Source organism: Ornithodoros turicata, unplaced genomic scaffold, assembly GCF_037126465.1.
Source record: "Ornithodoros turicata isolate Travis unplaced genomic scaffold, ASM3712646v1 Chromosome17, whole genome shotgun sequence".
Classification (NCBI taxonomy): Eukaryota; Metazoa; Arthropoda; class Arachnida; order Ixodida; family Argasidae; genus Ornithodoros; species Ornithodoros turicata.
This window is the reverse complement of record NW_026999326.1, coordinates 944,858-958,643: the sequence shown is the minus strand read 5'-3', so window position 1 is coordinate 958,643 and position 13,786 is coordinate 944,858. Positions and strand designations below refer to the sequence as shown.

At 39.8% G+C, this 13,786-nt stretch overlaps 1 long non-coding RNA gene across 1 annotated transcript; it reads left to right on the top strand.

Annotated features, from left to right (window-relative positions):
• The first annotated feature begins 397 nt into the window (after window positions 1–397).
• On the top strand, window positions 398–2,947 carry LOC135372793 (uncharacterized). The gene is made up of 3 exons (XR_010416116.1): window positions 398–1,257; window positions 1,933–2,035; window positions 2,866–2,947. It is a non-coding gene; the product is annotated as an uncharacterized LOC135372793 (long non-coding RNA).
• The last annotated feature ends 10,839 nt before the right edge of the window (window positions 2,948–13,786 follow it).

The window sequence follows — 13,786 nt, the reverse complement described above, 5'->3', positions numbered from 1 at the left end:
GGGGAACTGTAGCTGTGTGGGCTGTTCCACCCGCTGCCGGCTGGAGAGCGTATTAATTCCTCCTCGGCATCGGAATCGTCACAATCGGGATCAGGGATGCTTTCACTACGCCCCGGACCTGGTTCAGAGTTTATCGGCATTTCCTCGTCAGCAGCATTGTACACTGGATTCGTAGGGAACGCTTCAGCTGTGAAATTAGAGCACCCCTGTATGTCGTGCTCAGTGTCTATGTTCCGCGGTGGAGATGGCGGATTTCCATTAGAAGCGGCGCTTTTTTCTTTTAATCGATGTCGAGAACGGGCCGGCACGTTGCACGTGGGGTCCCAGAGATATCGACCATACTTCTTTTTCGGCTCCATGTCTCCTACTTAGGCATATGTGGAAGAACGAAGTCAAAACGAGACCAAGAAGCAAGAGTGTGCGGACGGGGTGCACATCCCAGGACGGCTCTGTCATCCAACACACAAATATATGTGTCGTTCTGAACTTGCTGTCGTTCTGTGCTGCATTATTAAGATTGAACGAAACGGATGGACGTCTTGCACTGAAGCTTGCACCAAGTGGATTGACTTGAGGCTGCAGCGCTATAGCCTATTACTAGAGGAGAGGGCTGATTGGTCAGTGTTCATTATTTAATCCTGCACCGCAACAAATATAAAAAAATGCTTTGTTGTCAAAGTAAATGGTTCAGGTTCAGATTCCGCCTAAAATATAAGTATTGCCACAAGGCGGCTCTGCCAATTTTTAGGTCAACACAAGCACGAATCCAAGCCTAGCCATGTTGTCTGTCAGACTTTCAAAACAAGGCGCCATAGACCACGCTATTCCGTCATTCCGGTTTGTTCACATCACATCAACAGAATGACGCATATACTTGTGTGTTGGACAACAGAGCCTTCTTGGGATGTGTACCCCGTCCGTACACTAGTGGACACAAAGGTAGGAGTGCGTCTCCTCAGTGAAGAAGGAGCAATCACAGAACTGCGGCATACGATGCTGGAAGTGAACTGGAAGACAGGGGAGCCGCCCGCGTTAGCCGAGCTGTTGGATTGTGGTAAGTGTTGAACCCAGTATACTTATGTACCACCTTGTTAGACTGCTGGAACTAATTTTTATGTTCCATGTTGTGACGGTATTACAGGCACGGAAAAGGCCATGGAACGAAAACGAACAAAATTGGCCAGAAATGGCCGCCATCAGTCCTCCCGCATTGAAGAGGTGCTTCCAGCGGAGGAACTGGCCACAAAGAGACACAAGGTATACTAATCTCTCTGCTGCATGACTTCCAGAAGTAGCGGGTGTTTCACTTCACGCTATATTTGTCACGTGGGTTCACTGACGGCTTCAAGCAGTTATGGACATTATTCATAATAACTAAATTACTTTTAGTGCAGTTGGATTGTAAGTGCCGCTGCCCAATAAAAGTGATTGGTATTGGATGGCTAATTTTTTATATTTTTGTAATAAACTACAGTAGTTGTCGTACGCATCAAACGGGCTTGTTTGCTAGACTGCGAGCGAAAATTCGTGCATTTTAGACGCCAGAAGATCAAAAAGGCCATCTTTGTCGTATTCTTCATTAAAAACCTTACTCTTAATTCTTACCTGCTATCTCATCTAGTCATATAGTCTCAAGGTCTTCTCATTTGCGATGAGTGTGTCATAGCTGCATTGTTCCATATTTACTTGGAAATGTAATTGCAAATGCAGTTGATACTATTTTGTTGTTGCTTAAAGCTAGATGTAGCTTAAATTATTTACTAGTTCTGTACCTGAAAAAGTCTAGGTGTGGGCAAACCAGAAAACGACACACTGACAAGCTGAGATTGTGTCGTCTCATGTCTGAATTTAGTCCTTTTCAGTTATGAAATTCTACGACCACTGCGTCTGCACCATTTATTTGATTATGCTGATTAGAAGCCGTTTCTGCAGGTCACAGGTGGATGTGGTTGCCCTGCTGAACAGCGAGTAGCAGAACTGGAGGACAAGGTCAACACCTTAGAGAAACGTTTGGAAATATCTGAGAACAACTATGGTAAGGTTTTCCTGTTTATTGAAGCTGAAGTGTCCTGTCATTAAATTCATTCTGCAACCCTGCCTGTGGTTGATGAATGTAAACAAAAGCACGTGATTAATCTGATTTTTGTGGTATGCTATGTAAATTTGTGGAGCAAACCGTGATAAGGTAAATGGGCATTGGCAAAGATTCCACAGAAGTGTAAATATAGTGTACAAGATGGACATGGTTGATAATATGATATCTGGGTATTTGGGTGCTGCCACTCATAATCTTATGCACTACACTACAAAAGCTGACGTTGTTGCAGCATATGCCATTGTGTCATTTAGTGAATGTTAGGCAAACCGCTGTATTTATGGCGATAGCAGTCATGTAGTTCCTGATCTTTTAGTAGTCACAGGCCCCTCATTGAATGAGCTGTCGTTCAGGGTCACCCATAGATTACAATATGACATACATGCAGAGAAAAAACTCAAAGGGTACGTTATGTAAGCAGTTGCCTAAATTGAGTGTTACACACGGTGGTAACAATTGATGTTGAGAGACGCATAAGTTTGAATGGATTGCATATTGCTATCAGCGATGGCTGTGGAATCCAGAGTTTTACACATAGGGTCAACAGTTATCGTTAGTAATTTGTTTCTCAATTCCTTATTTGTGTTAGCTTCTTCGTCCAAGTCCCAGCTTTGTGTTTCTCGATATGTTATTCCTGTCTTAACATGGGTAACAGAATCCAAGACTCCCCCCCCCCAGTGACCATTTTGACCAGTGCCAAACAAATATATGTTCAGAGTTGTCACACTGTGACAGTTGGTTGGTTTCTTATCCTACTTTACCTTTTCTAGACTCATACTCAATGGTGAGGAAGTTAAGAAAGATAGTCTCCAAGATGGAAGCGTCCAGCAGCGTGGAGGCGGAAAAGGTAAAGCAGCTTTCATTGGAGCTCCTTAGGATAATTTGATATTGTGCTCTATAATCACAGTTGCTAGGGCTATTTCAAAAACAGGTTTTATGCACATAAAACTAAAAATAGATTGTGGCCAGCTGGTTAAGTGCAGGTTCCTCTGCCTACATAAAAGATGAGTAGTTTGCATCCTCATCTATGCACATGTGCCTGGAGCAACCATGCACCAGAAGTTCTACCTCTGATATTCCCATCCTGTTTGGATAACCTTGCAATGCAATAAGGCTAATTAAAGTAATGCAGCATTATTGGTACATAATAGGGATGTTGCAGATAGTATAATTTTGGAAAATGACCTCAACAGAGGCAGTGGCAACTGCACAGACAAAGCTAAAAAGAGGTTCTGGAAGCTTATGTGATAGGACTTGTATGTGCATGAATGTGAATATGTGTGTTCAGTCAGTAGTGTTAAGGAGAGGAGTTATAGAAGGATGGTACTACCAGAACTGAATTTGTCTGGGGCTGCATTTTTCCTTTTCTTTTAATGAGGCGGTCGTGTGCTCCTCCCCCATCACACATTGGGGTGAAGTAAATACGGTATGTCAAAGCATGCAATGAACAAAATGAAGGGAAAAGTGGTGTCCTTTCATTTCGTGTTTTTTTTTAATGACATGAGGGACAGTTTTTCGTTCTGAACACAGCAGTGGTTTCGGGCCAAAGCAATCAGATGTCCCAATTGGGCCATCTTGTAGCTTTCATAATTAAAAAGTTAATTAGGACATCCCCTTAGGCCATTGCTCATGCCCTCGTAGCGCCTGTCAGCGTATACTATATCACGGTCAGTTCGGTCTAAAAAAATTATGTACCTATTTTTAAAAAATCCTGGAAGCTTAATTTTGAGCACCTTGTATAAGTATTCTTATTTATGCAGGTGAACATTGGTGGAGGTGTTCTCGTAGAAAAAGCCGTCCTGAGCCGCCTCCACGCACACTGCAGGGGAGCACCTGCGAAGTTTGCAAGAAACTTGCTTCGCAGTATTTTCAGCCCTGAGGAACTCAGGGATATGTCCCTGTTTGGCAGGGGCAGCAATGCCAAGAAGGATGCCCCAGTGAAAGAGGCGCTCGACCCAGTGCGGGTTAATGCCGTCATTGGTATGTACTAACATGTATCTTATTCCTTAGAACAGTGGTTCAAGGCAAGGGTTTTGTAAGCGTTTTGCTGGGTTCGACACACATACATACATGTGTCTCAGCGCAGCCTTAAAATTGATGAAAAAAGAATCCCTTGTGTCACGTCACTTTATTGGTAATAGGCCACATGGGAGGAACATGAAAATGAAAAAAAAAAAAAACGAAACGAATACAAGACTACTCGTTTCATTAAATGTAATATATGCGGCGGTCAATACCCCAATTTATTTTTCCAATAAAAGCACAGAACCCTGTACATGAGATAACATTGAGAGCCAATGGGGTTGGGTATTGTATCTCAAGTTTCATGTAGGCAAATTTTTGCTTGTGTGTTTGCGGGGGTAAAGGAGGATTAACAGTCCTATGCACATGAATCATGGTAACTAGATCATTTGCATTTCCTTCGTATATTCTACATCATTAGCATATTGAGCTGTGAGTTTGCTCAAGCTGATATGTTGGATTGATATAAGAAGTGCATTATTAAGTTGCAAATTAGGATGGGTGCATATGGGGTGTCAAACTCACTGTGTCAAAAATTATTTCAAAAGTGACAGTTAACGCCAGAAATGTGTTAGACTAACACCATAATGTTCCTCATAGTTCAAAATTCAATAAGCCCAACTTTCACCGTAAAAAGTTCGTTAGATGTCGAGGAACTGAGTTTTGGAAGGTCAGAGCTGTGCGACAATAAGAGCAATGTGACGTCACTCCTAAACATTATATCATTCTCCACCTTCCATACTGATGCTCCCTGCCTTATAGCGCTCTTCACTTCATTCCCTCACGTCTCTGGGCTCCACACTGGCATTCGTTCTTGTCAGAGTGACATTTTCTCTGGTTTCCATAGAGAGAATTCTGCCACATCCTCAACGTCTGTCGTCTGCTCCTTTGATTATTCAGTCTAATTACATAAAGGTGACATTAGTTATTATCAGATGGGTGGTGGGACCTGTTTGGCTTTAGAGTGTCATCCCAAACACTTTGTGTCTGATGGTCAAGCATTTTGAAGATTTATACAGCTTTGTGGAAGGTCCAGTTGTTACACATTGCTGCATGCTTTTTTAATTGCATACTGTGATGTTCTTAGTGCCACGAGTGTTATTGAACGCTTGATTTTTTTTTCTCTTTACAGGTTATGTGTGCGGTAACTTTGACACCAGCACAATACAGAGAAAGAACAGTTTATCTTCAATGTTATCGCGTGAAATAAAGTAAATATATTTGTGCAATGTATTACACTGCTGTCCTCCATGTGCTTACGAATTGCGCCAGGCCGTGCCATGGCAGGCTCCCTGTACGTAGGGTGATTCTCATTAGGGACCAACAAGGAACACATTAGGTATACATTAGGTTCAACATGCTCAAAGTCATCACGAACTCAACAGAAATTTTGATGTGAAAACTAATCAGACACACGGTGGCCAATATTCTATTGAAACTCAGTATAAACTCATTAGAGAAAATCAATAGAATGTCTGATGAGTGTGATGTGATAATTCAATGACATTTAATCAGACACTCAATAAATTTTTTTATAAGGGTAGTGGCTATATTACTTTGTCCAGCAAACAGAACGCTCTAGAGGTCAGATAAGAGAGAACTCAAAGGCGATATAGTTTATTGTGCAGCGCAAATAGATGTAGATATCACTCGCTGGGGTCACTATCTTTTCGCATCCTTTCCCTGAAACGGAAATCTTTCGTCAAAGTGGTTGACAAGTCGGCTAAGTTTGTAACAACAACAACAACTTTATTTCCGGCCTTGGAGAGTGGGCAGTTTCATCGCAACAGGCGATACTCTACCCCATTGCTGGGTGGAATGGGGGGAATAAAATAACGAGCCCCTTCACAATAACGATCGAAGTCCGATGGTGTCCAGAAATGTCAGAAGAGCTTTGAGCGCAGAGCTTTGCTGGGCTGGATTGGGCCAGGGACCAAGCAATTTCGGTAGGGAGAAAGGGCGAGAGTCCAGCTGACGAAGAGACTCTGAGAGTGTGGTTCGGGAAGGTTCGTAGTGAGGGCAATGAAGAAGAATGTGCTCCAGATCCTCAAGAGCACCACAGTGGCAGCAGGTGGGAGAATCAATTTGTCTCAAGCGGTAACGCCACTGAGCTGTAAAGGCCACATCGAGGCGCATTCGGTGGATTAATGCAGCATCCTGACGAGATGTGTTTCGTGGCATGCGGAAAGCGAGCGTGGGATCAACTCTGTTCAACATAGAGGGGGGAAGAATGTCGGTTGTCCGTTGGCGGGAAGCCAGGGGTGTCACTAGACGTCGCAGAATTGAACGGCGGTCTCCTCTGAGCTAAGTTTGTAGAGATGCAATATTGTTATTGAAGATGTAGAGAAAGTCCAAATTATTAATTGGTAGCAACGATACTCAATCAAAAAACGAGAAACAAATGTAATATCTTGCAACAGAAATTTCTAATGAACCACACAGAAATATCAAATGTGAAATGCAACTCAGAGTTATGAGGCATTCCAATCTTAGAGGTACTTACTTATGTCATGCCAGTGAACAATTGAAGCAAATGCAAGACAATAATTATTTCAGGCAGTAAGTTCACAACTCATAGAGTATCAGACGAGTGAATACTTCAAACAAAATCAAAACAATAATTCTCACGACAGGTGGAGATTATAGCATTCTAAACCAGATAATAAAATTTTAATCAATAAAATAAACATAGATATGATTTTAATTAAGTGTAGATGTGCACTTGAAAACAGAAGAGACAATTGCTCTACATTGAAAAGATGGACAGATTTTGTACTCGATACCATAAGTCATGGGAAGATGTGATAAAAAACTGCTTCGAAAAGGAGGAGCCGCGAAACGATTTCATTATCGATGCATTTCAATACGTCCTAGACATGGTCGTATTTGGAGATATGGTACAAACTACAGAACTGAAGGTGCAAGAATTTATATGCCGAATCTACAATACTTATAAAAATATCTGCACATCAACGTCGCAAGGGCCATTGGGATTGATGGCGGAGTTTTTGAGGTTTGCTAACGAAGAATTGAAATACACTAGACCAGATGTAATTGTAATCATTGCAATGGGCATTGCGTTCATCAAGAAACCAGTCAGATCAAATTATCATATACAAGCGGTCTATATCGCACGATTCATTACGGATTTGTTGAAATTACACATATCTGAGATGGAAAATACATAAAATCTTATCATGTGATATGTTCCACTACCACGGCAAACGCGCAAACCCAATTATTTTATTCTACCATTCAGTGATGTCAACTGAACAGAAATTCATTATTGTTGTGCAAGGTCTGATGTATCATCATTTATTGAAACTCAACAAACATATCAATTGCGGTGGACCACCGGACGATTTTCATCAAATACTCTCTTGTACGCCATTCAAGAATCTTCATACAAAGAAAGGAAACATCAATAAGAAGTTCATCGCGACAAAGTGCAAGTTGTTGAAGCAATACAAACACGGCGACAACATAGCGCCTGCGTTAATCAACGCTGGATTCGAGCGCCCAATAATCAGAATAAACTATTTAATGTCTTCGGAATTCATCAGTGAAGACAACAAACGGAAACTTCAGAGTTTGAAATAGAACTGTAATTTATCGAAATAAACAATTATATAACTGAAACAATAAATGTAATCGTTGTCATCATTATAATGAATTCTTCGCATCACAATGAAAAACACCTTACATTTAGCATGGCTAGACTGAGAACAGTGATCACTAAGGAAACGAATATTCCACAATTTGTGTAAGAATTCTCATATGGAATGAGACCCGACCACCAAATAGGTTTTACTCGACTACACTCTGTACAAGTTCAACATCCGAAGGATAGAATTGCCGGAGAAGGATCGGTCATTGAAATTTAGAGACATGATACATCAGTCTATGATTACGAAAAGGATCACTAATATCATGTGAAAACTTATCATATTTCATGAATTAAATTCCACAGTGCATGTATATTTCTCAATCAGTTGCACTAGCCCAGACATAGTAAAAGAAGAAGAAAAGGCGTCTTTGACAAGCAAGCGATTGGAGTGCGGAACAAATAAATAAATATTTTTGTCAACACAGTTGTCCATTTGTGTGACTGGATAGGAAAAATGTGTCGTCCAAGATAGCGCAAAACGGGAAATAAGGGAAGATAACTGATTGCGGCGGGATAAGTGAAAGCGTTCGCGACACAGTGTCATCAACTTTTACAATCGCATTGGGGTTCATTGCCTGGGAGATAATACGAAGCCTTCGCGAATAGCGCATCTATTGTCAGATGCCACAATGCAAACGAAAGATTTTACGAGCACGACGTGTAGGCCAAGTCTACATTTCTAATCACATAGTCTTCGTAACACACGGCACACACAAACGTATATGAAATAATTTCCAAGTGGCAATCAGATTTTGAGAGAAGCGGATCACACAACCGCCATCAGAAGTGCTTAACCAATATACAATGAAGATGAGTGTTATGCATAAACACAATGGAAGATATGTTATATTAATTATAATAACCAGAGAGACGCAGGTCACACATAAACGTAGCTCCAATTCACAAAATATACTAGAGATTTCCCGTAACCATACAGAAAAACTATCACACTATTTTAGTGTCATAGCATACGGGCACTACAAATGGAAAGGCCATACTTTAAGTCTATACCTCATAACATTATAACACACAAATTCCACACTAAAGTTCATTTTCTTCTTTAAATTTTCAAAGTCAAAAATGCACGCTATTTCTTGCATTTTTCTAAAGATATAGATTAAAACGTTGTGCATATTCTCACACATACTATACAAGATATTTGATTGTGGATTAATTGCTAAAATTTATCGGTTCACATTCAGGAGAAGTGGTGACTACCACACATCAGTAAGAGTTTAATTACAATTTGAACAGGTATTGCGATTTATGATCAGTGTTGTAGGATGTGTAATTTCACAATATGCAAGCTTTAGGTCGCTCACTTTGACGAGCACTCTTTCACGATGTCAGAGAAGTTATTCGAATGGATTGATATTTTCTGTATACACTATAACATAATGCGAATTGTTTATGTCGTGGATAATAAAAGTTACGAATATTTTTCGAACGAAAATTTACTTAAGACTCGAAGAAAGGGTCACCCGCGTCGTCGAAGACGTTTCGGCAACACGCCGGGTCGCGTTTCCGTAATGCCGTACCCGAAACCGAACGCGATTCTGCGCCCGACGCGTTAACGCGGTACCGCACGCGAGCGTGTTGCTTTTTCCGGAAACGGGTTCGACGACGCGGGTGACCCTTTCTTCGAGTCTTAAGTAAATTTTCGTTCGAAAAATATTCGTAACTTTTAATATCCACGACATAAAGAATTCGCATTATGTTATAGTGTATACAGAAAATATCAATCCATTCGAATAACTTCTCTGACATCGTGAAAGAGTGCTCGTCAAAGTGAGCGACCTAAAGCTTGCATATTGTGAAATTACACATTCTACAACACTGGTCATAAATCGCAATACCTGTTCAAATTGTAATTAAACTCTTACTGATGTGTGGTAGTCACCACTTCTCCTGAATGTGAACCGATAAATTTTAGGAATTAATCCACAATCAAATATCTCGTATAGTATGTGTGAGTATATGCACAACTTTTTAATCTATATCTTTAGACAAATGCAAGAAATAGCGTGCAGTTTTGACTTTGATAATTTAAAGAAGAAAATGAACTTTAGTGTGGAATTTGTGTGTTACAATGTTATGAGGTATAGACTTAAAGTATGGCCTTTCCATTTGTAGTGCCCGGATGCTATGACACTAAAATAGTGTGATAGTTTTTCTGTATGGTTACTGGAAATCTCGGGTATATTTTGTGAATTGGATCTACGTTTCTGTGTGACCTGCGCTGATCTGGTTATTATAATTAATATAACATATCTTCCATTGTGTTTATGCATAACACTCATCTTCATTGTATATTGGTTAAGCACTTCTGATGGCGGTTGTGTGATCCGCTTCTCTCAAAATCTGATTGCCACTTGGAAATTATTTCATATACGTTTGTGTGTGCCGTGTGTTACGAAGACTACGTGATTAGAAATGTAGACTTGGCCTACACGTCGTGCTCGTAAAATCTTTCGTTTGCATTGTGGCATCTGACAATAGATTCGCTTTTCGCGAAGGCTTCGTATTATCTCCCAGGCACTGAACCCGAATGCGATTGTAAAAGTCGATGACAGTGTGTCGCGAACGCTTTGAGTTATCCCGCCGCAATCAGTTATCTTGCCTTATTTCCCGTTTTGCCCTATCTTGGACGGCTCATCTTTCCTATCCAGTCATAGAAATGGACAACTCTGTTGACAAAAATATTTATTTATTTGTTCCGCACTCCAATCGGTTGCTTGTCAAAGACGCCTTTTCCTCTTCTTTTACTATGTCTGGGCTAGTGCAACTGATTGAGAAATGTGCATGCACTGTGGAATTTAATTCATGAAATATGATAAGTTTTCACATGAGATTAGTGATCCTTTTTGTAATCATAGACTGATGTATCATGTCTCTAAATTTCAATGACCGATCCTTCTCCGGCAATTCTATCCTTCGGGTGTTGAACTTGTACAGAGTGTAGTCGAGTAAAACCTATTTGGTGGTCAGGTCTCATTCCATATGAGAATTCTTACACAAATTGTGGAATATTCGTTTCCTTAGCGATCACTGGTCTCAGTCTAGCCATGCTAAATGTAAGGTGTTTTTCATTGTGATGCGAAGAATTCATTATAATGATGACAAAGATTACATTTATTGTTTCAGTTATACAATTGTTTATTTCGATAAAAACAGTTCTATTTCAAACTCTGAAGTTTTCGTTTGTTGTCTTCACTGATGAATTCCGAAGACATTAAGTAGTTTATTCTGATTATTGGGCGCTTGAATCCAGCGTTGATTAACGCAGGCGCTATGTTGTCGCCGTGTTTGTATTGCTTCAACAACTTGCACTTTGTCGCGATGAACTTCTTATTGATGTTTCCTTTCTTTGTATGAAGATTCTTGAATGGCGTACAAGAGAGTATTTGATGAAAATCGTCCGGTGGTCCACCGCAATTGATATGTTTGTTGAGTTTCAATAAATGATGATACATCAGACCTTGCACAACAATAATGAATTTCTGTTCATTCGACATCACTGAGTGGTAGAATAAAATATCTGCGTTTGCCGTGGTAGTGGAACATATCACCATGATAAGATTTTATGTACTTTCCATCTCAGATATGTGTAATTTCAACAAATCCGTAATGAATCGTGCGATATAGACCGCTTGTATATGATAATTTGATCTGACTGGTTTCTTGATGAACGCAATGCCCATTGCAATGATTACAATTACATCTGGTCTAATGTATTTCAATTCTTCGTTAGCAAACCTCAAAAACTCCGCCATCAATCCCAATGGCCCTTGCGACGTTGATGTGCAGATATTTTTCTAAGTATTGTAGATTCGGCATATAAATTCTTGCACCTTCAGTTCTGTAGTTTGTACCATATCTCCGAATACGACCATGTCTAGGACGTATTGAAATGCATCGATAATGAAATCGTTTCGCGGCTCCTCCTTTTGGAAGCAGTTTTTTATCACATCTTCCCATGACTTATGGTATCGAGTACAAAATCTGTCCATCTTTTCAATGTAGAGCAATTGTCTCTTCTGTTTTCAAGTGCACATCTACACTTAATTAAAAGCATATCTATGTTTATTTTATTGATAAAAATTTTATTATCTGGTTTAAAATGCTATAATCTCCACCTGTCGTGATAGTTATTGTTTTGATTCTGTTTCAAGTATTCACTCGTCTGATACTCTATGAGTTGTGAACTTACTGCCTGAAATAATTATTGTCTTGCATTTGCTTCAATTGTTCACTCGCATGACATAAGTAAGTACCTCTAAGATTGGAATGCCTCATAACTCTGTGTTGCATTTCACATTTGATATTTCTGTGTGGTTCATTAGAAATTTCTGTTGCAAGATATTAAATTTGTTTCTCGTTTTTTGATTGAGTATCGTTGCTACAAATTAATAATTTGGACTTTCTCTACATCTTCAATAACAATATTGCATCTCTACAAACTTAGCCGACTTGTCAACCACTTTGACGAAAGATTTCCGTTCCAGGGAAAGGATGCGAAAAGATAGTGACCCCAGCGAGTGATATCTACATCTATTTGCGCTGCACAATAAACTATATCGCCTTTGAACTCTCTCTTATCTGACCTCTAGAGCGTTCTGTTTGCTGGACAAAGTAATATAGCCACTAACCCTTTGAGTGATAAAGCATGCGCTGTGCTATGGTCACATAGATATAGACATAAAGTCTCCCGGCTTTGAGGAAAAGAGTGAAAACCGTGCATATTTCCTATGTCTTGTTTACCTCCATCAAGGTTCGTAGTGTTTGTTAGAATGAAAATTGTATATTGATCGATTTTATGATGGCTCAATGATAGATTATTTTCCTCTGTTGATGTTTACGTGTCGCCGCGTGTTCCTCTGTTCTTCTGCGTTAAGTCTGTGCTATTTCGCCATTGATAGATTGATTAGCTATTATTTCTCTATGTGTTGGATGGTGCGCAGGTTTGGCTCTCTATTAATAGTAGCTGATGATTGTGTTGTTTCTCGTTATTTCCTTACGTCTATGCTGTTCACTTAATAAGAAATTAAGAGTTGAGTAATGTTGGAATATGAAACTGAGATTCCCTATTGCGCTCGAAATGTTATGACAAATATTCACGCTATTGCAAAGATGGTTCTCACGTCTCAGACTTTTATAATACAATTTGTAATTTGGTTGTAATCGTATTGATTAAGAATATCTTCTTTGTAGTGGTATAGATTTTATTTCCTCTTGTCGCTCGTGTTCCGTGGTCTTCCATACATCTATCGGCATCCGTCTTCAACAAATCATGCAGGTCAGATATCATTAGATCTGGTTGTTGGCTAGGAGCGCGCTATATGGTGAAGTTCATTTTTAACATGTCTATTTTCTGATGAGTTTGATTTTTTCTTCTGATTTACTGAATGATAGATTACTATGTTGTTTTGATTAGGAATATCTTCTTTGTATTGGTATAGATTTTATTTCCTCTTGTGTTCGTGTCGTTCTTTATTCTGTTTGTTGGCTAGGAGTGTGCTATGTGGTGAAGTGGAATATCTTCTTTGTATTGGTATAGATTTTATTTCCTCTTGTGTTCGTGTCGTTCTTTATTCTGTTTGTTGGCTAGGAGTGTGCTATGTGGTGAAGTGGAATATCTTCTTTGTAGTGGTATAGATTTTATTTCATCTTGTGTTCGTGTCGTTCTCTGTTCTGTTTGTTGGCTAGGAGTGTGCTATGTGGTGAAGTGGAATATCTTCTTTGTTGTGGTATAGATTTTATTTCATCTTGTGTTCGTGTCGTTCTTTATTCTGTTTGTTGGCTAGGAGCGTGCTATGTGGTGAAGTGGAATATCTTCTTTGTAGTGGTATAGATTTTATTTCCTCTTGTGTTCGTGTCGTTCGTTGTTCTGTTTGTTGGCTAGGATCGTGCTATGTGGTGAAGTGGAATATCTTCTTTGTATTGGTATAGATTTTATTTCCTCTTGTGTTCGTGTCCCATAGTCCTCCAGAGTCTCTGCTCTT